Below are 24,512 nucleotides of genomic sequence, written 5' to 3'. Positions count from 1 at the left end.
GGCAGTTAATCAAATGCTATACTTTTGATTTAGCTGACATCGTTCAAGTTCTAAGTACGCTAACAATTCCGGATTTATGTTTTCATATTGGTAGATTCTGATTGCTTGTAATTGATATTGAATAATTAATGAACAGCAAGAAATGACCCTAATGCACATGTGCATATATCAAGGTGGAACAGTCAGAATTCAGTTGAGAAGTGACAGACAGTGAAGGATTACTGAGAACAGGAAAACTCAGTTGCCATTTCGTTCATTAGATGGGCTACGCTGATCATGGATTCTGCCTTTTCGATTTCCCTTTGCTAATTACATTTTACCTCTTTCTGAATTACCGTGTCATCTGTAATTAGAGTAATTCTTCTATGTTTAAGTCACAATTACGGTAGGTTTATATCTTTAGGTGGACATTTTTGCTTTCAGTACAAGCCTCATAGCTACACATCTACACACATGCAGATAATGAATTGCTAAATAGATAACATTACTTATACAGCAAAGTCCAGGTGACCTATTGCGATTTGTAGATGTCCATCGTAGGTATGGGGTGGGGTCGAAACTTTTACAAATAACGAAATTGTAAATCCTTTTCTTTATTAAGAGATATCGATCAGATAAACACTATGTAAAGATATAATGACCAAGAATGCTTCTATACCAAAGTTGTGAAATTTATGGAACCTGGATCGGGAAGTTTTCTTCTTCTTTTGTTGATTTTAGGATTTAAGTCAAAATGGAGATATTTAGCCATGTACCGGCTTTGAAGTTAAATCATTGCCCTTGGCGATCATATTACTCTTTTATGCAAGGTGAAGATAACGAACAGTGATCAATCTCATAACTCCTACAAGCAATACAAAATAGATTCTATATTTCAATATGACATCTTTTTAATTATTTCTATGTATTATGAAGAAATAGTTGGATACATTTTTTGAAACGCATGTAGCTGTGTATCAAGAATTTAGAAATTTCCTACCCTTAGCCGGAGGTTCAATCTTCGGGAAGGGTACAAGTAGGTCTTTCGGAAGCGTCTTGTTTACTTCTACTTAAGTATATACTTTATATTAACAATGATAACCGTCTACCTAGACTGCAATCCGCTACCACTATATCGGGGATTCACGCTCTACTGCAGAGCATAATAGGTAACACGTTAATGATACAGTTTATCTCGTGAAATCATCGTCTTCACATAAACACTTTGTGGTAAAATGCATGTACTATATCTGATATTATGAAGATGGTGGAAATTATGCTTCCGTGACTATTCACTGACACTTCACGAAACACCAGTCATACAGGGAGAATGCAGTGCATGAACATTTCAAGATGTGTTTTCTCTTTGCTATTGAAAATCTTAATGTGAAAAATAAAGGAACATTTATTTTCATTTCTAGGAATGATTAACACCTTGTTTGATTTAGCTGTCCCTTGAGCAATTCTAGCAGACTGCTTGTATGATCATAAAGCATAATGACAACCCAACCCCACATAAACATTTAGTGAAAACTTCACTGTAAACTGAAAAACAAGTAAATCATATTCCTTCCAACGATCCTGTATGAATATATCTAAATGTGTATGACAGTGCAGAGGTATATAAAAGTGATGTTTGTAACTTATTGCTTAATACATTTATATATGCAGTGGATTCGTAAATGAAATCAATTTCGGTGAATGACTGATATTATTCTAGAAGAGCAGATACACTCGTTCCTTATGAACAGCATTTTAAATATATGACTTACAAAATAAAAATATTAGGAGTAGTAGATACATGTATAAGGTAAATAAGTTGTATTTCCATTTAACATTTTACAACCTATCTCTAGTTTAAATGCTGTCTGACGTGTTTCATGTCGATTGCTAGGCTATTTTTGACATACTGATTTTGACTAAGATTTAGTGCTCATGGCGGAAGTGACCGGTCTACAGGGGATGCTTCCTCCTCCAAAGCACCTGATCTCACATCTGGTATATCCAGGGGTTCGTGTTTGTCAGACTTTTTATTTAGTATTCCTTAAAGGAGTTATGAGATTGATCACTGTTCGTTATCTTCACCTTGCATAAAAGAGTAATATGATCGCCAAGGGCAATGATTTAACTTCAAAGCCGGTACATGGCTAAATATCTCCATTTTGACTTAAATCCTAAAATCAACAAAAGAAGAAGAAAACTTCCCGATCCAGGTTCCATAAATTTCACAACTTTGGTATAGAAGCATTCTTGGTCATTATATCTTTACATAGTGTTTATCTGATCGATATCTCTTAATAAAGAAAAGGATTTACAATTTCGTTATTTGTAAAAGTTTCGACCCCACCCCATACCTACGATGGACATCTACAAATCGCAATAGGTCACCTGGACTTTGCTGTATAAGTAATGTTATCTATTTAGCAATTCATTATCTGCATGTGTGTAGATGTGTAGCTATGAGGCTTGTACTGAAAGCAAAAATGTCCACCTAAAGATATAAACCTACCGTAATTGTGACTTAAACATAGAAGAATTACTCTAATTACAGATGACACGGTAATTCAGAAAGAGGTAAAATGTAATTAGCAAAGGGAAATCGAAAAGGCAGAATCCATGATCAGCGTAGCCCATCTAATGAACGAAATGGCAACTGAGTTTTCCTGTTCTCAGTAATCCTTCACTGTCTGTCACTTCTCAACTGAATTCTGACTGTTCCACCTTGATATATGCACATGTGCATTAGGGTCATTTCTTGCTGTTCATTAATTATTCAATATCAATTACAAGCAATCAGAATCTACCAATATGAAAACATAAATCCGGAATTGTTAGCGTACTTAGAACTTGAACGATGTCAGCTAAATCAAAAGTATAGCATTTGATTAACTGCCAATAATCTGGACATCATTTTGCTTTCCACAACTGCTGATTCATATTACTGTGTGTACAAGGCACTCAAAATAGTTAATCAAAAATGTTTGAAATCGTTCATTGTAAAATAATCAGGAGGATGACCCAAACTGTTCAAAATTTCTACTTTCTGTGGACCTTCTATTGCGAAGTGACCACATAATATTCCGGAAGATGATATATATATATATATATATATATATATATATATATATATATATATATATATATATATATATCGATTTATACATTACATATAATATTCAAAAATAAACCTTTTTGACAATAGGGGAGAAAAGCCTTGGGTTATTTCATTTTACAAATCATCAATTTTTCAAAGAGGGTGTGCGTTAGTGTATTTAATATTTCGCGAATTATCCACTTTAATAAGAGCCAGAATTTTGCCTTAATACAAGCAGTTCAAATGTCTAGTTGCTTCAGCTGCAAATTTCTATTGCTAATGAAGGAAATCATATGCAAAATATATATGTATCCAAGAATTCATGTCAGCTTAAACGTTATGTCCATGTCCATGTAAACAAGAGAGCTGAACGATCTACCTTTATCAATAGCTATTTAATTTGGAGAAAGCCAAATATTGTAAATCTTGCTGGGAGTCATCAAAACTGGTAATTTTCTTAGTATTTTCTCTTCATGCTTCTCCAAGCTGTTTTATTTAGATTTCGGTTTGACCAATTCCTCCCTAATGTCATTAGTTGTTGATATTTATCCATGACTTTTTCACCACTGGGTTCCTTTAAGGTCAAATGTGCATTCATGGGCGGTTTCTCGGAGATTGTTCAACGTATTATCCTTTCCGACGGTCGTCCTCTGTATTTTCGGGGTCGAAATTGAACAGTCATCTGATTTTATGATTTATAAACCAAAGGATCTGTGACGTACTTATAACCCATTACTGTATGTAAAACAACGATTCTTTTAAGACATGTCCCATTTACTTGATGTCACCATTCAAAAATGAAGCCAGTAGCTAATTTTTGGAGTCTTTATATACATATATCATGACACATCTTAAGGGTTCTTGTTGTCTCTTAAACACACGTCCTAAGAGCGGTAACTTTCAATTTTCCACCATGCTTTGAGAGTCTTTATTCTGATTCCTATATATGTACAATTGTAATATCGGCCGAATCTTAGAACAATCCTTCATTAAATCACGTGTATGAATTCACATTCAATTTTAACCGGTTCTAGCAATTCGTGAGTACTTTGATGACACTGCTGTTCGCTTCAGATAAGCGATTTGACTGTTATGCCTGTCTATCACTACTAACGCTACACTGCCTACCTTCTAAGTATGTAAACATTCACCAAATGTTCTGATCAAATGATGACTCTTGTGACGTAATTGTTTATTTTCTGATATTGAAGAGTTCATATAGTCAAAAGCGAAGATAATGAAAAGTGATCAGTCTCATAACACCTATAGTGAGTACAAAATAGAGAGCTTGGCAAACATGGATATACCAGAGTTCATTTTTCTTTATTAGTCATACAGTAGTTTATTTCTGTGAATGGAACTATACCGTCATGAAATATCATGCGAATGTGGAGGTGTTGTATTCCAATATACGATCTGTCATACGTTCTGCAACAGGGAATGTACATAACAACAGACATCCGGAACTGGTTTACAGAAACAAATGAGCGTCATTTAATGGTCAACCTCCTCTTCTGCCTTATAATGCCACTAAAAATGTGTGGTAAAACATGAGACATCATCCAAATTGGAAAACTTCATTGATGAGCGTCTGGATGGGTGTGGATCAGTCACAAAGAAAATCTTGTAGACAGTGTATGTATAAATCAGCGAATTGTTCAATATTTAGAGAGGCAGAGAGATCTTACTGATCATTGGTGTTAAAGATATCAAACTAAAACCACTTAATATACATACGTATTAACTAAACAAAATTGTTTCCAAATTAAATTATCGTCAAAATAGCCATGATTGTGTTATATATTATCTCAGTTAAACAAAATATCTGAAAAGAAATAAATCGAATGTTTACGAGTAGGTTCCTTTTTGATTGATTTTCGTTTGGACATCTTAAGTTGGTCCCAATTGCATAATGTAAGCATTGTGGCCGCCTTAGTCACATGTGGTCGAAAAGAAAATAGCGTCCGTAAATTGGACATTGGGAAAATATCACTTGGTATCACTTGGTATGCTGATAAGACTATCACGTCTTCAGCACTCTGTTTGTTTTGGGAAAAAAGTGTATAAAAAGACAGATTGTATTTTGAAACCACGTTCTTATTATTCAATAAGAACCGTAGTATTAATATCTTCATTAAAAAAATTAAATCTAACAAAAAATTTGAAGTATTTGTAATTTGAAAATTATTTTTATTGAAATTTTCTCCTAAGAATAGAAATCTCAAATGTGTGTCATTGTCATTGAAATATGAAAAGTAGATGTCGGTAATGGAAGGAATTTCTGATCAAAATCCCGGTAGTGCTGAAACAAAATTTCACTTATCATTGGTCATAATAATCGTTGTTCTGGTTGAGCAGTTCTATCGAGCTCTTCATACACATGTGCTAAAGTGTACATATACAAGTACTAAATTGTACATTTAGAAGTATTTTCCCAGTCTATACCCAACCACCGCATTGGCAAAAAAAGATCCTAGATCTGACCATCAACAGAGTACGTTTATCAATGTATAATGTAATACTACATGTAGTTATAAAACTTATCAGTGGTTCCAAATGTACAAAATACCACAAAAGTAAAAGAAAGAAAAATAAATACCAAAATAGCAGGTGTAGTTGTTATAATGAGGACCCCTTTTTATGAGGTCGCTTGATATTTCTGAAAACAATTTGATATAGAAATTTTCTTTATGCATCCATGCATTAGTCACACCAGACGTGGGATCAGGTGCCTAGGAGGAGTAAGCATCCCCTGTCGACCGGCCTCACACGCCGTGAATCATACATACTTGTCAGGTAAACGGAGTTATCCGTATTAGTCAAAATCAGTGTGCCAAGAACGGTCTAATAATCGGTATGAAACATGTCAGACAGCATTTAACCCAATGATAGGTTGTAGTGGCAAACTAGATCGTAATACTGACCTTAGAATTTGTGAAATGCTTTAATCAAGACTCTTGAAACCCCTGTACCATCAACTTGTTTGTCAATAGCTTGCCTCGATTTAAACACTAACCATACGTAGAACAAGCTCTTGTGTATCGAATCAATTGAGAGATAAAAACACCATGTGCAGGTGATAATGGAATATTGCTACATAAATATGGGAAATTGACTATTGAAAAGCTCAAATTATCCTGTAAGTCAAACTGTTGAGTTGTCAGTTTGCCGTTCATGTCTAATCTCAATAAACTATGTAAATATGAAGCAGCATTAAGCGACTCTGTGGTGTCTTTTATTTTGAGCTCACGGGGATATATTGAAAGGATATCTTAATGAAAGTTATTATTGTTAGTAGACAAAACGTCGTCGATATATCTAAATGTCGAATTGAAGGCCACAGCAAGATCTTTTTTCTTGTGACATAGAAGTTTTTAAAATATATCCTGCTTCTTATGAATATAAAAACAGGTCAGACAACGAAAAAACACAATTCGTAGCCATGGGAATTCCAACAGATTGTTGGAAGACCCTATCACCAATGACCACGAAGTCCATGTGACTAAGTTCATGTAATTGACGATGCGACCATTTTCTTTTCAATTGAAAATAGATCATTACCAATAATATCAATTACGATCAGAACTAAAAATTGACAGAAGTGTTCAAAGAATTGCCCTTAGCTGAGTTTAGTCGGTCCACGATATTAAAGCGCATGGTGCAGATGACCAAAGTAAACGGTTGGATGTTTTAAACTTTTGAATATATATTAGCGGAGAAAAGAATTTATGCATTATAAAATTTAGCATAATGTTTCTATATCTATTGTTCATATTCATAAAATCTATATAAGAAAAACCGATAAAAATGATGTTTTTGAACAATATTGGATAGTACCCGACTCAGATGCATGGACTTTTCATTGTTAGTGAACACATGTTGCTTATTGAAGTGTTCGTACGCACGAGTTTTACTGGCCAATACTGTTGAGAGTAAGAAGTGTAAAAGGTTTCTTTGGACACTATTCGTTAAGGAAGGCATCTGTATAAATATCCTGATGCGTTTGCGTAACTAATTCGTGTAAAGTGTCTTTTCCAAGGACACAACATCGGCCCTGCCGCGGCCAGGATTCGAACCAACGACCTTTCGGTCGAGAGTCTCACAGCCTAACAACTAGTCCACCGACGCCACGTCTACAAGATGATTACCAACATTAACGAAATGTTTATAACCAAATTGAACATATCTAACACGTCATTACTTTTTCAACATTTTTTTCTTGGAGGCATGATTATTCGTTAGAATGATAGGTACAATGTATATGTATTTCTAAGCATTTTCTTATCGTTTAATGTTTACAGATCAGTTATAAACGACAATAATCACGATATTTTCGTTTTTATTAGAAACAAACCTAACAATATTGATGTAATGAACTAACTCAGGATACAGCCAATACCTTTTATCCTTTATTACACAAATTTCATGACTTGTAATTTACAATTTCTTAAATGTGTCAATTCTTCAGTAAAGTAAAGTTCCAGAAAAACCAGAGTAGCGACCCCGGTAGATGAAGCTGCTCTTCGCACCATTAATTACTTTAAAGTGGTCACCTTTCCTTGCCTTTAAAATGACGGTTCTACTCAACTGCTGCCAAGATGCTCCTTCGTTAACAGTTGATATATGAACAGATCCTACCACTTTCTTGTTCAGTACAATAGGTATCCATATTGGGTTAGGAGAGATACAATCGACAGCAAACATGTAGGTACCCGCTACAGAACAGGTGACCACTCCTGTTCTGACGTCATATCCATTTCCATCGTTCGTCAGGATCCCGTCATATATCGCCGTCTGACAATTCCCAAGTTCCAGGTGTTTTGATTTAGGATAAACAGAAACACTAAATCGTTGTTTGCCGTTTGGGAAAGTTCCTGAAAGACAAACATAGCTCGCATTTATTTTTTGAAGAACTTTGAAAAGGTTATTGTATTTATAGCATTCAACATAATGACTTTCTGCTCTTTACACCGTCCTTAAATTGACCTTATTCTGGCATGGGCCTTCATGTCCGTCCGTTTGTCTGTCTATCTGTCTGTTCGCTTTTAATTATATCCTGAGCACAGTGAGGCGTTTAACCATCAAACGTAGTCTGCTGATGAATCGGGGGGAAGGGGTGATCTAAATTTAGGTCAGTGTGGCCTTATTTGTGAATTGTATGGCATTAAACACAATCACAAATTGGAATATTTTAGTGATATAAGCATTGAGCAACTCTATCTATTGATTTTAACTATCAGTAGAGAAATGTTGATATATTTTCGAATTTGCAACACACATACACTATATCTACTAATGCTAGGACACGACCACAACTTAAAACACGATATAAGCTTCCGTAGTTGTCAGGAAAATAGTGAACAAGAGAGAAATCTAAAATAATTCACGACTCAGAGCTGATATGGCGCTACAGATCTGACCTTTTGTATTTCACTATATTTCTTTCCTCCACAATAGACATCCGAAATATGTATAGAAATCCGTCAAATTAAAAAGTGTTTGAAGGTAAAACTTATACGGTACCAAGTTTGATGCACCAGGTGCGCATTTTGACAAATAATGTCTCTTCAGTGATGCTCAACCAAAATGTTTGAAATCCGAAATAACAATGAAGTTTTAGAGCTATGATAGGGAAAAATGCCACATGTTATTATATGATTGCTTCTTGGACTTTAACTAATTTGAATATTAAATATGTAGGCACATGGAACAAAATCAGCTCTGGTGTTTTGGGGGTTAAAAGGTCAAACTAAAGCTATATAAAAAGGAAAAAAGAGAATTGCTTTGGAACTTCAATGTAACTTACATTTAACTGATTTTCTTTTATCTCCAGAACTGTTACACATTGACCTCTAATTGTATGGAAGTGGCGTGACCTCTGTTACGTTTTGGGCCAAACGGTTAACATCAAGTAAAAGTATTACGTAAATAGGAACATATATAAAACAAATATAGCTAATATTGTTTTTCATTTATGTCGTTTCTAAAAATGTGATGACAAAAAGTAAGAGTTACCATTTGTCTCTAATGTGAAAAGGTCAAAACCTTATCAAACTTTATTATTCCCTTGCACCAATGATGCGAAGACGTAAGACAATTATTGTGAGATTAACGGTCAAGCAATCTGGCACTGGCTCATGGGAATTGTTTCTGGTCTTTAGTAGATGTCCATTCAGACCAAGAGTCACAATACCTAGGACACATTCATTGCGGAATACGGATAATCTCGTTGAATTTTCGAGTCTAAATGGCAAGTGAGCAGAGAGGAAAACGGTATCCAGACCATATTGATAAGTGATTTATTTTCACCTCGCTTCTTAACACACAGAGTTGGCTTTCAAATAAGATTGATCCCTATCGATGTTTATAGTTTTCAACCTGCCCAGGTTTGAGTATTCCCCATAAAGGTGTAAGTCCCTTTGTGATATGTTTAATCTTTTTTGAGAAGGAATGAATAATCATATTAAAGAATACCTTACCCGTTGTAGATAACTGGATGAGTTGTTTCAGTGCTTTAGAATCCAGTTTGACTGTGGCTTCGGCGTTGTTGTAAATCAAAGACTTTAAGGCCTTCAGTCTGGCATCAATCTGTTTGTCTCCTTCAACAATATCAAAGAAATAAAGAAACAAAAAAGATTATATGATTAGTGAAACAAGCACGATCTTCATCCTCACCTTAATGTGACATCAGTTGTGTAAATCTATCTATCTAGTCAAATTTATACTTTATTTTGAGCAATATGTCACAACAACAGTCATTTACATGTAGATACTTAGAACAGATTGAGGTCACACAAATGAACGCAGTGCAGAATATCATATTTCCCCATTATTCACCCGCTGAGCATATAAATGTGTCTTCTCTAGTGAAATGCCTTTATCGTGAGAGGCGTATCTGATGCCCCCAAAGCATTGTCTATTGTCCATACACACCGACTTATGTCAACCTTAATAGTATTGGAACACTTCTAGTATACCGGTCCCCTAAATATGGTAATAAACTAAGTGTCGTCGAATGCGGTTTAGTATGTATACACGATCGGTAAAATCGTTAAAACGGCAAAACATCGTAAAACTAAACCCAAGTTTGAATTCCCGGTGTAAAATGAAGTTTAAAAACTGTGTTTGTAAACAAAGCCGTTTTTTTTTAAATTCCAACTAAAAACAGAATCAATAAGACGTACAGTTTATGTTCCAAAATAGATAGAATCTGTTGTTCAAAAAAATATTCTGTAATAAATAAAAACTGTTGTTCAGAAAATTATCACGTGTTCGTTATTTTACGTAAATCTTCATCATATTCTTGCCACTTATGTTGATGTAAGCAAACCGAGATTCATCTGGAATTGTGATAGGATATTGATGCTTACTATTTTATGAAAAATATTTCAGAAAGTAAGGCATTGGAATTATTTTTTAAAGATTGACATTTTAGCCCATGGACATTTCCAAATGGGGGGCGACTCAAATATCCTTGATTTCGTCAATATCTTTTTAGATATGTAGTTAACTAACACTATCAACTTGATATGTAGAGCTTAATTACGTTCAAACGCCGCTGGACTTTCTAATCAATTCTATTGCACAAATCATTGGAGAGTTTCACCTTAAAGCATCGGGGGTGAAAATGCAAATAGCGGTGTGTTTACAGCCCGCTTAGCAACGATGTGACTGATTAGTACTGTATATCGGAGCTATAAAATTTTAGAGCTCTTCCAAAAAGAAGTTTTATTTTTCCTTTGCTTTAAAAAAGACAAAACTGAATCGGTCTCTGTCAATTTAGTGTTTAAACAAATAGAAGTAACGAACTATGTAGAAAATACGAACAAACATTTATAAAAATTCACACAAGATAATAGGCATACATAAAACACAAAACGAAACAAAATTAAAATGTTTACGGAAAACGATGGTTTTAAAAACATCAATACGACTGCCAGTAAAATTACATGAATCTAACAAGTAGATGATTTAAATATAAATCTCCATCAGGTATCCAGTTTAATAAGTGGAAAAAAAAATATTGTCACATTGAGTGAATCGATATGAACTCCCCAAGACTGTCCTATCTAACCGTAAATGTATAAAGGTTAGAGTGGGAATTTTGTAGGGGTGTCTAGCTTTATCCAATGCAAGGGTTTTTAATACATGACTACTTTATTAGTATTTAGTAAAATACATTAATTGGTCCGCAGTATTTTGAACTCAGACACGTAGAGTTGAACTAAAATTAGAATTAATTACTACCTGTACAATACAAAACGTTCACATCCCATGTTCACATACTTGAAAAACTAGTGTGTATTCAATTCGTTATGTGCACCAATATGGGTGGGTGTAAATGTAGTCCGGGACATATGTCCCGGGACATATGTCCCGCGATGTCCGATATTGATGTTTGCCGATTTATCGTTATACGTTAGTTTTTCTTCAATTATCTTACTGAATGTGTTTTAAGACGATCACCAAGAGTCTACATTGTGAATTTGGTGTATGGAAATTGCCTAATTATTTAATAAATGGCTTTTATTTTTTCTTCAGGGTGTAAAGGTAGTCCCGAAGATTTTACGAAGAAAACGCATTTCCGGTTTTTGTTTTTGCCTCGTTTAAGTACAAAGCACTTATAGTCTTTAAGTATTGTGTCCTATTGATAATCATAATAGACTATTTTATCTGGTTATTTGAAATAATCTCACTAATCAATACATTAAACGGGTTTTTATATCCTTTTTCTCGGGACATCGCAGTTAAATGAGATACTAATGAGAAAATCGGACTGATATGAAAACATTAAATCCGAATTCATCTAAAGACTAATTTATTATTATTATTATTACTATCCATAAGCAATGTTAGACGTTTAAATTAAATGTAATTTGTAATTCATATACAATATCGTGGAAAGATCAATAAAATTTATATTGGGGTTGTTAGCCGTAATTCAGTTAATTAAACATGTAAAGTATGCCCAGCTCTTGCCACGTGGAGGCCACCCCTCTAAAGAGTCATAGTTTTATTAATTTGATATTTTGCTAAATCTGCACCGAATCATATATTTACTTTTTTCTGATACTTTATTTTTAAAATGAAATATATTTATTATTAATTTAATATTTTGCTAATCTGCACCGAATCATATATTTACTTTTTTCTGATACTTTATTTTTAAAATGAAATATATATACTACTTATTTGATATTTTGCTAAATCTGCACCGAATCATATATTTACTTTTTTCTCATACTTTATTTTCAAAATGAAATATATAGATTTTTAATTTCGGCAATGTGATTAAAGAGTTTTCTTGTGTTTATAAACAAACCAGTGAGATGTTAATTTTGTAATTTAAAGCACCTTAAAATTTGAAAAAGCAAGGAAATTTTGATCATTAAAGGTGGAAAAAAAATTAGTATTTTAGAATGATATTATTTATGTTCTGTCTGTTTTAATTTAAAATTTCTTTAGCACTATTATGCACACTAAAAATAAATACTATAGTAGGTCTACTGCTAATGCTACATGTATAAGCACTAAGAACAACATCCGCAACACTGTAACCGGTCTTGAGTGTAAAGATAATCCACAAGATGGTTAAGGTCGTAGATTCGTTTAATAGTGGGAAACAATGAAAACAACCCAGTTTATGGAACTAGGCTACAGCTTCCGAAATAAAGGTGAAGCTGCTTAAAACTCTCTTATGATGACAGTTGTTGGTGTTAGGAAATCCTCTATAAATTAAATATATACTTTATACTTTTTAGAGAAGCTTTGTGAATAATCGCCTTGAAAATTCGCGCAACGATTGTGGTACGACTTTTCACAGATGTCGCATGATGTCATATTGTCAAAGATGTCAGGTAAATTGCATTCAAGTCCTATAAAATCCAGACCCCCTGCCTCATGAAGTGCCCCCCGCCCTCCCCGTAACCACAATTCCTCGATCCGTCCCTGTTCATTACAAAATGCAACATCTACATTAACTGTAGATATTCCATAGAGAGGGCAGTTTATATATATTTACATGTATTTCTATTCAGGTATAAAATATCACAGAATGTCATGGTTGTAAATTTAAAATAACAAATTGAAACCCCGCATAATCTATAGCACTATTCAGTTATAACAGTTAAAAAATAAGTGACTGTATGAATAACATAACAAAATATATTGATACCGAATCTTATTATTTATGGTACTTTAAATATCAGTTGTAATTAATTTTCCTTACTAGATGTATTACACTTCAAATCACTAGTATAGCTATTCATAATACGGGTTGAAACTGTCACCTTATTACGATTTTAATTTTACACTCTTCGTGTCGAGTCAACCACCGAAGCGATGTCCCATAAAAAGAAGGACGAAGATTCATATAACATGCCGAATATTTCGTAAATTTTTCTATCATGATATCAAACAATATCTAAACAAGAGCAAAAGCAACAAAAAACACAGAAAAGGTTTTACTTCAATTATTAACAAGGCAAAAACAAAAACCGGAAATGCGTTTTCTTCGTAAAATCTTCGGGACTACCTTTACACCCTGAAGAAAAAATAAAAGCCATTTATTAAATAATTAGGCAATTTCCATACACCAAACTCACAATGAAGACTCTTGGTGATCGTCTTAAAACACATTCAGTAAGATAATTGAAGAAAAACTAACGTATAACGATAAATCGGCAAAAATCAATATCGGACATCGCGGGACATATGTCCCGGGACATATGTCCCGGACTACATTTACACCCACCCACCAATATGAATACTGATACAATTATAGCGCATGAATATATTCTAAATACATTGCAACTACGACAGAAATTATGCGTCACAATATACCAATTACATCTGGCTAAAGACGATTCATTAATATCTGCCTAAAGATTATTTTTCAGAACGTTGCAAGCGAATACCTTAGAACCAAAAACACGAGTTTTTAAGTTAATTTTATGATATTTGGTAGCAGAGGACAACATCAAAATATTTGCAGTGTTGATTATTTCCTCTACCTTATACGAATATTTATCCATTGACATTTTTGCAAGCCATTCTGACAACCAACCACAGCGAAATGATATATTGATTGTCATCAATCCTCAGACATTTACATGTAGCAACGAGGGATGGCTTCTCCTTCCTTTACCCATTTTTCCTGACATGGGACACACTTATAACGTTATTACCTTCTTTCTACTGCCCATAGATCGATTTATTACTTGGTAACTTTTATATGGTGGCGGTGAATCGTAGTGGTATTGCAAGATTGAACAGATAGAATGAACTTATGTACTGAATTTACTTAACGATACACCCTTTTAAAACGATAATGGTATTTGGGCAACTGCTTTTCTTTCTAACTAAGAATTTTCAGACAAATATTAGGACAACCTTTTCTGTGTTTGTCCCCACCCCCACCCTATTCATACACTTTTAAAAACGACTCTGAGTGCTTAACTCGCTATATTCGATAGTTACATGTTTAATGAAACATTGCTCAAAATAAGATAACATATGATAGGCTTTGTATTACGTCAGCATGTCATAACAATAATAAAACATTAGCTCCAGTGAGCTTTAGGACCGACATCGAACATTTTACAAAATACCAAGTAACGAGAAACAGCAATTAAATTAAATCAGAAACATTCTGTCAATCTTAAGTAGACATTGTATCAAAGAAAGGTAAATACAACTAACACTATCAATATCATAACTTCCATAAGGAATACAATATACATGTAACGAGTTGTGCAAACAAGAACATCTGGATATACCAGAGGTGGGATCGGGTATATAGTAGGAGTAAGCATCCCCAGTGGACATGTGACACCCTGCGAGAGATATATATCTTGATACCCGTCGAGAGTCCTATATCTTGATCAGGTAAGCGAGGTAATCGGAAGTCAAAACAATGTGCCAAGAAAAGTCTAACAATTAGCAAGAAACGGGTCAGGTAGCACTTGAGCTAATGATAGTTTCTATTGACAAACTAGATCAATATAGTAACCATATAATTTGCGAATTGAGATTGTTGAAACCTCTGTACCATCAACGTGTTTGTTAGCAGGCTTTCTCGATTTTAAAACTGTAAAGTTTCCGTGTCATGTGAGAGTAACATTTTAAAGAAATCTGGCTACAAAAGGTTTTGAATAGAAATTTCTTACTGTCTAAAATAAATATTCTTAGTTGCTATTGATTGATATTAATTTATATATTTATAGAACAATTTCACATATTGATGGACAATAGACTATACAACAACAAAAACAGAGTCGATACATCCCAAGTTGGCTTGCTTAACTAAACTAATGCATGGAAACATATCACAAATGGGCTATATTAAACTCAACTCAAAACATAGAATCAAAGTAATAACACATGCAGCGTAAAATGAAAAGCAGAAAGTAAACAGACATACATATTTTGCAACTCTCAATCGGAATCCGATATGAACTAATGGTTACGATATTCCGTTTGAGAAATACATTACATGCCTGTTTCTGGGCTGTCTATGATGTCAGTTTGGGGCTATAGAGGTACCACCCGGTGGCTTCCAGGGGTCGTGACAGATTTCGAGTCCCCTTTTCTACTCTAGGAGGGGTGGCAAGGGCATTGTATCCATTGATTGAGGTAGAGAGTACTATGGGCTATTCGATGCCATATAAAGAATAGCTCTGGGATACCCGGAAGTATTGTTTAGCTCACCTGAACTTTGACATTTTTCGTTTCTCGTAATGAAAAAGTGGGTTGTATGACTGCTTTCAGGGCATTAATCTTTGAAGACAAGGCGGAAAGGACATCACGACATGGTAGAGGACCCTCGGGACTATCATTTATCAACTTTCAGTGTGGGGCTGTAGTGGTACAACCTGGTGGCTCGGGGAGGTCGGGACAGATTTCGAGTCGCTATTTCTACACCATGAAGGGACACAAGGTCAGTGTATCCATTGATTGAGGTAGAGAGTACTATGGGCTACTCGATGCCATGTAAAGAATAGCTCTGGGATACCTGGAAGTATTGTTTACCTCACCTGAACTTTGACATTTTTCGTATCCCGTTGAGAATAATGGGGTTTTATGACTGCTTTCAGAGCATTAATCTTTGAAGACAAGGCGGACGGAACATCAAGGCAAGGTAGAGGACCCTCGGTACTATCATTTACCGCTTTCAGTTTTGGGCTGTAGTGGTACCACCAGGTGAATTACCGGGGTCGGGACAGATTTGTAATCTCTATTCCTACTTTACGAAGGGTGACAAGGACAATGTATCCATTGAGTGAGTGTAAGAAGAAGTACTCAATGCCATGTAAAGAAGAGACCTGAGATACCCGGAAGTATTGTTTAGCTCACCTGAACTTTAACATTTTTCGTTTCTCGTAATGAAAATGTGGGTTTTATGACTGTTTTCAGAGCATTAATCTTTGAAGACAAGGCGGAAAGAACATCACGACATGGTAGAGAACCCTCGGGACTATCATTTATCAACTTTCAGTTTGAGGCTGTAGTGGTACAACCTGGTGGGTAGGAGAGGTCGGAACAGATTTCGAGTCGCTATTTCTACTCCATGAAGGGTCACAAGAGCTCTGGGATACCCGGAAGTATTAAGTAGTCCACCTGAACTTTGACATTTTTCGAATCTCTTAGAGAATAAACGGGTTGTATGAAGGGGTTGAGGACAAAGCGGAAGGAACACCAAGGCAAGGCACAAGACCCCTAGGGATATATTTTTCTGCTGTTAGTTTGGGGTTGCAGAGTTACCATGCGGTGGCTTTCGGTGGTGGGGACAGATTTCGAGTCCCCATTTCTCCTCTAGGAGGGGTGACAAGGACAATGTATCCATTGATTGAGGTTGAGATTACTAAGGGGTACTCGATGACATACAAAGAATAGCTCTTTGATATCCGGAAGTATTGTTTAGCTCATCTGAACTTTGACATTTTTCGTTTCTCGTAGAGAACAAAGGGGTTTTATGACTGCTTTTCCAGCATTAATCTTTGAAGACAAAGCGAAAGGAACATCAAGGCAAGGCACAGGACCTCTAGGACTATCATTTCCCGCTTTCAGTTTTGGGCTGTAGTGGTACCACCCAGCGGCTCCCGGGGGTCGGGACAGATTTGGAGCCCCTATTTATACTCTACGAAAGTTGGCAAGAACAAGGTATCCATTGATTGAGATAAAGAGTACTAAGGGGTACTCGATGCCATGTAAACAAAAGCTCTGTGATACCTAGAACTATTGTTTAACTTACCTGAAGTTTAACATTTTTCGTATCCCATTGAGAATAATGGGGTTTTATGACAGCTTTCAGAGCATTAATCTTTGAAGATAAGGCGGAAGGAACATCAAGGCAAGGTAGAGGAACTTCGGGACTATCATTTACTGTTTTCAGTTTGAGACTGTAGTGGTACCACCCGCTGGCTCCCGTGGGTCAGAGCAGAATTGGAGCCCCTATTTCTACCCCATGAGGGGTGACAAGGACAACGTATCAATTGGTTGAATTAGAACGTACTAAGGGGTACTCGATGCCATGTAACGATGAGCTCTGGGATACCCGGAAGTATTGTTTAGTTCGCCTGATCTTTAACATTTTTTCGTATCTTTTAGATAATAAAGGTGTTTTATGACTGCTTTTCCAGCATTAATCTTTAAAGACAAGGTGTAAGGAACATCAAGGCAAAACAGAGGACCCCCCTAGGGTTATCACTTACCGCTTTCAATTTGTCTAACAGCCGGTGGTCACTTAATTCAGTTGTTGGCCGCGAATTGATGGTGGTTGTGACGACCACCACTTCAGTTACTGTAAACCAACTTTTATTCGCGGCTACTTTTATTTCGCGATTTACCTGTAAACTGGTTCGCGGCGAGTAATTTTTGCGATCGACCCTATTTTTGTCCTGTGACAGACGTTCAAGGACTGGGTCACAACTAGATATATTCACGATAATGAGGTTCTTGCGAATCTCGCGAAAGTTAGTTTACTGTATCTAGCTTTCCCCCAATTTAAAGGAGTATTTTCTTTATCATCAGATACGGAATTAACTGTAGACATGGCAAAGTCACTGCTGTCTGCGAATGATCCAGTGGTTATAGACTATGAAAAATACAGAAGACTCCTAAAGAATGATACATCATTTACAAGACAGCATGACACTGCTCTTGCAAAGCTACAAACTAGTGTGAGCAAAGTCCATCGAAAACTTACAAAAGAGACATCACCAAGAAAACCATATCTTCTTAAGATTGCAGAGAAATGACTGCTGCACTGGAACATTTACTACTTTTGAGTAGAAGAATAAAATAAATAACAGAAATTAATCTAAATACATCACTTTGTTTTCTTGACTTTTTCAGGTAGACCCATCACATATTCATTTAGTTCTATAAGTCTTTGAAATATGAACTACAATAACAGTATAACATTATAGACAGCTAGCCCAACTGGAAAACTTGATACAGTGCTAAAAAGATGAGAATTATGGAATGTAATTGTTCACTCACTCAACCTTATCATAAATTTTCTTAGAACTATGCAACATAAAACTGGCCAACATTTACATGATGCTAGATGAAATCCTGCGCAGACGCAGGAAATCACAATTGATATACGAATGCAATTGTAATATGTCTTGCCGAATAGTTGACAAAAGACAAAATGAAGGGTTCTCTAAAATTTCGAAACTTGAAACTCAGTAATGCGAGTATGTTTATAACAGTAGTTTGTGTTCAGTGCGACAATTTAAGGGCAAAATTATGAATGCATGTTGTTTCTTTCTTGTCAAATGCAATAATCATTTAAAACTTAATGCACTATATGAATGACAAACCCAAAAAAAAAACTGCTATATTGTAAACATTGGCCTGAGGGATCTTTATCGTGCCACACCTACTGTGACACGAGGCCTCCGATTTTGTGGTCTAGCTGTAGACATACGAAGAAGGACTGCCCCATTTCGTCACCTCTTATGACAAGGAAGGAGTACTGAGGTGGATGTGTTTGTGTGTCCTTCATTGAAGTTCTTCATAAAATGATAAACATGTGCCTAGTCAAAAATATTTTAAGTATAACTATTGTACACTGAACACCTACACAAATATATGTTCAGGTTGTAAATCAATCACAACTTCTCGGCTGCCGCAAAGGCCTCGAGGATGTGCGATCAGTTGTAGACAGATCTGAGCGTCTATAGTGATGTAATGCCTCATTATTGGTGCTTCGTTCTAGAAATGTCCAAGAGCTGACTCAAAACAAATATCGTGGATTGAAGAAACGGACAGGCATATATATTTTATTTATTCAAAAATAATCAAAACTTAATTCTGCAAGATGAAAATCAACCATTTCTTTTCCTACAATGATCATTGTACTTTTCTTATTTATAACTGTCATGATCAATGACATTTTTCATCAATTTCCTTCACCTACAATAATTCAACTTGTATGGCATAATTCACAGGTACAACCTCTTACACTTGGTAAAATGGGAAAACCTGAAAGAGGGAAAACTAGAATACTATTGTAAAGAAGTAAAAACTTCACTATTCACTAATTGAAAGAGAAAGGGAAAGCGAATTAAAATCATTGGTTGATAGACGTATTAGAGTCCAACAATTTTCAGACAACCACGTTTTTCATTCGGACGGGTGGAAGTTCAAGATTACTTGCCTGGAGTGAGATAAAAATCAATGTATATCCCTTAACAATGCAGATATGATCTTCTTTTTTTTAAATTGTCAGCTAATGGACTGTTTGACAGATGAGGTTCTAAATTTTACCAGACAAATTAAAGAACAAAGATTTCCATTAGTCCAATGTCTTTGGCCAACTCTGAAATCAGAAATCATTTCTGTGGTGTTTTTTTTTTTGGGGGGGGGGGCAAGATATTACCAAAGGATGGTGGCAATAAAATACTTAATAGGCAGTAATTAAAATTGATTTTTTTATTTCATTCACAACTGCAGGGGTGTTTATCCATGATGAATACCAAATGTGACTTGTCGTGAAAAAAAATCAACAAGCATTGCCATATTTCTAAATTGTATATATATACAAATTAAATAATTTATACTCTTTATTAATTAACATGAAATCTGTTCGACTGTTCTGTATTTAATGAAAAAAAATCAAAATATTTGTAAATTTGATTTTCATGACTTGAATCAATGTGTTACACCATTAAAAAAATTACCTACCATTAAAATGTAAAATAAATGATATAACCTTAGTATACAGTATTTTCTTAAAATATGCTTTTCACATATGATGATATCCTTTAAATCTTTTTATTTTGGTGTTAATTAAGTTGATTTGTATTGCCCATTTCAACCCGATTTGCAATTATTCAATTTGTATTTACAATATCAACCTGACAGGCACATTGCAACAGAGGGTCTGCCACCTTTTTTTCAACAACATACTATAAGCCAGTTTCTTTTTAATTTATTGGTTTATGGATTTAAAAAAAATATTAGGGTCGATCGGGAGAAGTAAAAAAAAAACATTTTTAATATCTATCACTGTTTTATTTTCAATAAGTCATTAACATCATTTCGTTGGTACAAAAAAAATGTATTAAATATTAGTTAACAAATTCTTTAGAGTGACTAATATGTTTTGAATTTAGAAAAAAAAAATGCAATTTCAAATTCAGTGTATATAAAACTATACACGTATCAACACTTCGCGAAAGTTACGTCCCTTGTCCGCCATGTCCCGAATAAAAATCATATTTCCCTACGTTGGCCTTTGTAATTTTCCTATCTGTAGCTTTGACATCTGTTAATTTTCCATCCATTCCAGTCAACTACAATGCCCCAGATTGGGGCAACCCATTAACTTGTATGAAAATTTGGTAATTGGCTAAAAGTCAAAGTAAGAACATCTTACATTTGGTAAGGTAAAGAAGGAAAACTTGGTTTTTCACCGATTGCTCTTTTGTTGACCCCGCAAAGGGACGCAAATCGCAACGAAGTGTTGATACGTGTATTACATACATGTATCTATGTTACACTTTGGTAGAACATAAGCCGAGAATGTGCAAGGTCATATCTCTTTGATGTTGTAAATTATCCAGTATCTATATTATGTTGTACAGTAATTTTGCTGTATTGCTCAATAAAGAGTTTACACTTACAAATTGTAAATATAACGAAAAAAAATTAATGTAAGCACTACTACAATTCTATGTAGCAATTCCATTTTTAATTTCAGAATGTTTACGCCCCATGAAATATTTTTAACCCCATTATACCCACATAGACATGCCCATGGAATTCTCTACCACCTTTTTTGAAAACACTGTTTCTTGTTTTTCATTTTTATTTGATACTCAAAATATTTCCATAGTGATCACTACACAAGGTATACTAATTTTCGAGAAATATGCATACCTTTCTGAGTTTCATCTGGGAATTGGTCATATTTTTTTCAGGCGTTCGTTATACATGTAATATCAAAAGAATGTAACAATTTCTCACACTGTTCTATTCCCTGTTCAGATTTTTTGATGGCAGAGATGCACGTACATTATGTATTCAAATACATTCTTATATTCAATTAAAATAAACTGTTTAGGTTTTTTAAATAAAAATAAATTCAGTTTATATCTATTTATCCGAAACATAACTTTACACACATTAACAAAGAGTAAATGTCGTAAAACATCACTTCCGACAGCGCCTTCTATATTAGAACTAAAAATAGAGATTTTGTCATCACGTGGTTCAAAATTCCTCACAAACTCTTTACAGTTATTTTTGTTAGTTAAAAATAAGATATCTTATGGTTTAAACTAAAGTTTCGTGTTTATTTTTTTCAACACGACCAGTCGGACTAGTAAATCGATATTTTACCCGACCGGACCTATCATTTAGTGGACTCGGTCGGTCGGACATGCCTTAGTGTCAAACCCTGAATTATTGTATGAGAAATATTTATTTTTATCAATTGCATTTTTTTCGGCGATGAAATTTAATGACCATCTAGCATCTGTTTCGACATGAAGGATATAGGTATTGTTACTGTCATCGTGGCCATATCTGTTTACATGGTTTTTCAAAATACGGAATAAAGATTTTTGGCAAAACAAATAGGGATTACCAAATACAAATTAACGGGTTTGCGTTTCACGATTTTCTATTCCAACAATTGAAAATGAAATTTTATTTTTATTTTCGGTTAGTCATGTTGGGTAGAATCAGCGGAATTTTAAACAAGTAGAAATCTTAATTTTTTCTTCTTCTCATATTCCCCAGAAAATAGGGCCGGCAGATCCGTAAACCAAGAAATAAAAAAAACCGTGGCCTTAGATCTATACATTCCTGCACACATGTCAACACCGAAAAATGGCTGTTTACGACATACTTTATAAATTTCATAAACACTGTCTTATATTTAATGCAAATTATTTGTTTTAATGAAAATGAATTCAATTTAGGCCTAATTTTTTTTTTCTGTTTCGGGTAACTCTGATAAAAACTTTTGGGTAGATAGGTAGGTATTTTTTTCTATTATGTATGAACACGGAACTATAGATAGAAAATCATGAGAATATTACGTTGTATCATATCTACATCCAACAAGTTTGAAAAACATCAGACAACTAAATTTCACAGAGTTTCACATCATTTTAATTTTTCATTTTCTCTTCATTTCAGCTGCGTCACAAAACCTTTAAATTACAGAAATATCAGTGTCAGAATTATATTAAATCCAAATTAAAGATTTCCCATTCCATAATATTTCTCTGAAGATGACATATCAGACAGATAGAAACATTTCAAAAGAGTATTGTTCAAACAACTAGTACATTGACAAAATTATTTAACTTGGCGTATAATCCATTTAAATCTGCACAGTACCTGTACCAGACCTGAACGCCATGCCGTTTGTTGTTGTTTTCATTCTTGTGTATTTCTTCAACATGACCAGTCGGACTAGTAAATGGACAGTTTACCCGACCGGACCTATTTAGTAGACTCGGTCGGTCAGATGTGGCTTAGTGTTTTGAAATCTGTCTAGTATTAGTGCAAAATAAATAACTTATTAAGTCAAAAGATATATACTCTTGTTTTAGTGATGACATTCTCAAAATCTATGGGAATGGAAAAAATGTAAGAGGGTGAGAGGGTCGTCAGAAATTTTTAAGGTCGGTCGGGAAAGTTAAAACCAACATATCTTTTTTTTTTGGCCTTATTTAATAATCATCTATTTAAATATTTAACTCAAATGACAAACAACACTTCTTCCATTGAGTTTAAACTAAAACGTATTTACCTGTCTCAATAAAAACATTCAACAGCAATATATCAGCTTTACATAACATTTTCTGTTTCTTTAAATTCTACTAACAGATAAGTCAATTTAAAATATAATGATCTCGACTGATATAATTTTTAAAAGCCTGATTTGTTTTCTCCAAGACATCTTTCTATGAGGATGAAAAGCAATTTCCATATATATGTAAAAACTGAAATTTGGCTGTTTATGATGCAAATTGATACCAAAATGTTTGAAACTATCTCATATTCAATTCAAATAAACTCTTTTTAAAATGAAAATGGCATAAAATTGTTCTCAAAGATATTCTTTATTTCTTAGTTATTTTCACACTTATAAAAGTTAAAAATAAGATATCGTATAGTTCACAATAAAGTTTCGTGTTTACAACACGACCAGTCAGACAAGTAAACCGAGACTTTACCTAACCGGACATTTTGTAATACTATGTGTCATGTGAGTCTCATGTCATCATCATCCCATTCTCTTTGGTGTAGAAAACACAAAATATTTTCAACAGAATAGTTTCAACAGAAAAATTGTTCAAAATGTGCATGTGCAGCATGTGTACACTACGAGTACATAATTGTTTGAAATCCATTGTGTTGCATTATATAAGGCTTTCCGGGGTTTTTTTTTTTTTCTTGCACTGTTCTAACAGATAGAACTGTTTTCAGTAATGGCCGCAATTGGGCCTGGTTTAATCAAAACATGTAAGATCTATAATATTTGATATTCCATTTAGGCTACTGTCAAACTCATTCCCTCATTTCATAGATATCAGTTATTAATATGTTAGGAGCTCAATATTCACTTCTTCATAGGTGCACCATCAGTAGTGCGAACTTCGAAGCCATTTTAGATATATCTCATTTGTCATGTTTGGTTTTTAATTATTATTATTTTACAAGCTTGATCTTGGTCAAGAATCATCACATATTGACTGGATATAAGAAACCTTTGATCAACTAGGAGCTAAATGTCCTGAAGTAAACAGTATTACATAGATATATAATAGATTTTTAATTGATCAGTCAAAATGTCCCATCCTGTGACACACACGCCCTCCCCAGGTATTGTGTTTCAAAATTTAGGCACAGGTGGTGTGTTCATTCTAGTGTGCACCTAATTCATCCGCAGAAGTAGTGGAGATTTTCCCTC

The 24,512-nt window shown here is 34.4% G+C and overlaps 1 protein-coding gene across 1 annotated transcript in view; it reads right to left on the bottom strand.

Annotated features, from left to right (window-relative positions):
• LOC125655511 (complement C1q-like protein 4) overlaps nt 1-24,512 on the bottom strand; it is a 215,811-nt gene that overhangs the window by 140,298 nt on the left and 51,001 nt on the right. The gene's annotated exons all lie outside the window — the stretch shown is intronic.

This window comes from Ostrea edulis, chromosome 7, assembly GCF_947568905.1.
Source record: "Ostrea edulis chromosome 7, xbOstEdul1.1, whole genome shotgun sequence".
NCBI lineage: Eukaryota > Metazoa > Mollusca > Bivalvia > Ostreida > Ostreidae > Ostrea > Ostrea edulis.
Note: the sequence above shows the minus strand (reverse complement) of the source record. Positions and strands in the feature narration are given on the sequence as shown.